General features: G+C 31.9%; 1 non-coding gene across 1 annotated transcript; it reads left to right on the plus strand.

The window, feature by feature from the left end:
• The first annotated feature begins 681 nt into the window (after positions 1 to 681).
• On the plus strand, positions 682 to 755 carry TRNAV-AAC (transfer RNA valine (anticodon AAC)). Its single transcript has one exon. It is a non-coding gene; the product is annotated as a tRNA-Val (tRNA).
• Positions 756 to 3276: the final 2521 nt, after the last annotated feature.

Consider the following 3276-nt stretch of genomic DNA (forward strand, 5'->3'; position numbering starts at 1 on the left):
TTAGTTTAATGAGATGTTATAACCCGTTTAAAAGTTATCTGGTTTTGGTAAAACCCATACCCATGAATTTGGGTTAAATTAATGAGAGGTCTCCATTTAAAAATCAAGCAATTTGGTGGCTTTCATAAAAGGGGGGATCCACCACATCGCGACACGTAGGATTTTAGGGGTTTCGTTTGTATATATTATAGATAGATATTAAGTAAAACCTTATATCTTGTAAAATTCATCACCAAATTTACATGAAAAACGGTCTTAAAAACATCTTCAAGGCCCACAAGCCCAAATGAAAGTTCGATTTAAAAAGTAGGCCTCAAAGACAAAGGGTCCAAGGAACAAACTAGAAAGATTGGCCGGAATAAACCAATGTTATAAATTTATAATTCAGAAAATCAAAATATTATAATGTTCGTTTCTCATTTTAAGTGATTTTCAATTCTTTTAACTTATTTGCATTTAAAGTATTTTTGAGTTAGTTCTGGGATTTTGAAAATGTATTATGATATCGCCTCCAACCGGGGATGCCTTTGAACCAATGTTACTTATAACTTATAAAGAGAGAGAGCAGGAGCTGAGAGGGGAAGAACAGAGAGTGGTGGCCCGTGAGTCGGGAGGTTTCTGACGTGAAGTAGTAGAGATAGCAGTTTATTTAGTCATATTTTGAAAGAAGCTGACTAAATTGGTTTCGTGGTGTAGTTGGTTATCACGTCAGTCTAACACACTGAAGGTCTCCGGTTCCAACCCGGGCGAAGCCAATTTGATGTTTTTGTTGGTTGTTTTTGTGAAGGCTTTAGGAGCCCATAACGAAGCATATGAAATGCACCTTTTAATAAGGAAAATGTGTTACTACTTACTTTTATGATTTTTGTTTGTTTGGAATTAGTTTAAACGAAATGTGAGCCACTTAAGTCGAACATGTTAATGCATTTCATTAAATGGGTCAGGTTTGATTTAACCTAACGGATTTTCATTTGTGGATTCACCCGTTATTTTTTAAAATTGTTTTACGTGTAGTACAGATAACAATTGATGAATGGGAAACACTACATATGAGAACAATATTCTTTATTTAGTGGCCTTAATATCAAACAAACATTTATAAATCTTTGTAGCATTGGTGTGGTGACTTGTATCCAAGTATACTTCTGTATGAAAATTAACTAGTGAAAAAGGACTTAATTCATAGGTATATCGAATGAACAACTAAAGTAGAGTGGTAGAAAACCGAAATTCAAATGGGAAACTGAAAGCCACTGCATTTGAGCTGGGGACGGGATCGGTGTTCAAGAACGAGACAAGTAGGGTTTATTTTTTAATTTTTTTTTAAAGTTAATTCCGGAAGTGATATTAGGTAATACGTGCCTTGATTACTCAAGACTATTACCGAACTTGTTTACATGATCCACGAAATCTAATATACCAACAATGATATATTATTCAATATCTTAGAATAATAATCATTGTAATTTTAATATACAATTGTATCTCCTTTTATTTTACATTGTGCTTAAGCTCATATAATTACCACCGTAATATTTAGACTTTTACTACGAATGAGTGATGATTATATGCGTATATGTGATATTAATCATACTATAAACATGCAGTAACCATTAAAAACTTTATTAAATTACTGGAATTAGTAGAACTTTACCTAGTGACCTAGACTTTTAGATCTTTCATATCATTTCTTAGATATGGATTTGTGATAAGGCTTCACTTTGCGGGAATCCAAAGAGAAAAATTAAACCGCGTAAAATAATATAAGAAAACGAGAATATTCAATCTTCTCCAAAAAAAAAAAAAAAAAAAAACACCCCAGTAGCCCAATGATTGATGAGTTATGAGTAATTAAGTATATGCTTATAAAAAGATAGTTCACATGCAACTTTAGTACCAAAGATGAGACTTGAACTCTGAAGATACTAAAACTTGTTCCATATATTTTATATAAAGTTTTTTAATGAAACAACAAACGTTTTAAATTGCACAATTTCTTGTTATCTTTCAACACTTCTGGGAAGCGATTCATGTAAAATATTCAAAAATATTATCATCCAAGAAAAAGAAAATAGAAGAAGCAATGAATGTTGGTTAATAAAAAAATTCAGTATTTGCATCCAAATTCACGAGGCGTACAAGAGGAATAGTAAATAAGTATTTATTGCATTATCAATTTTTTTTTATTTAAGTTGATACAATTCAAAAGGTTGATACGTTAAAAAAATAGAAGTTGAAGGGCTTTTAAACTTTATAACAACTGGGCTGAAAATTCAAGATTTAAACTTCACAACAACTGGGCCTTTGGAAGCCCACAAATGAGTAATTTGAAATTCACGTTTTACGTAGGGAAATATAGAACTCCTTAGGATGTAAACTTCCCACACGGAACTATTATTTGTTGGTTTGAGATTATGTAAAGAAGTATTTTTACAGGTGCAGCGCAGTGATCGCATTAAAAGCATTACATGTTGCAAAGCTACCGCGTGTGGCGGCGAGTTCGGGGCAGGATGTCGGTCAATAACGGTTTGATTCTTTACGATAAAAGTTTTGTGGTCAAATTTGAAAGCTTAAAAGTTCATTGTAAAGGTCTATATAACTTTGTGGCTAAAAGTTGAAAGTAAGGGTGGCAAAACAAACCCAAATGGGTTGTTTTGAGTCAATTTGGATTACTTTTAAGATTGAAATAGGTCAGAATAAATCAAAAGAATTTTGCAAGGTCAAGATGGATTTGGAAAATAGGTTTGTTTATGGGTTAGAATAGACTAAAACAAGTTTTATCCAATTTTATTTCAAACAAAACCCACGGAACCGAATAAACCGAGAAATCAAAACCAAAATCCTTGAAACCGAACATATACCGAAAACCGACTGAAATGGAAATAAAACAAAACAAAAGTGGAAAAAAATTGAAAAAACCGAACCTGAACCAAGAAAAAAATGGGGTTTTTTTAATGAACGAGGAAGACTAGGGAAACATTTTAGTTATTTTACTTTTTGTGTTTTCGATTTATATATTGAGTTATTATTTTTTTATTAATTTTTTTGTGGGGTTTTTGAAAACCTTTGTATATTAACCTTTACTTAGTTCAAGATGAGTTAACTTTACACATCTTGACCCATACCCATCTTAAACCAAATAAAATCAAGAAATCGAAACCGAACAAAAACCGAAAACATTGAAAGATACCGAAACGGAAAAAAGAAAGCAAAAATGAACCGAACCTGAACCGATACAAAACCGAATTTCTTTTTTTTTTAATGAATAAGGACGAC

Source organism: Bidens hawaiensis, unplaced genomic scaffold (genome assembly GCF_021521415.1).
Source record: "Bidens hawaiensis isolate Kalapana, Puna unplaced genomic scaffold, B.hawaiensis_p1.1 tig00002572_1, whole genome shotgun sequence".
NCBI lineage: Eukaryota > Viridiplantae > Streptophyta > Magnoliopsida > Asterales > Asteraceae > Bidens > Bidens hawaiensis.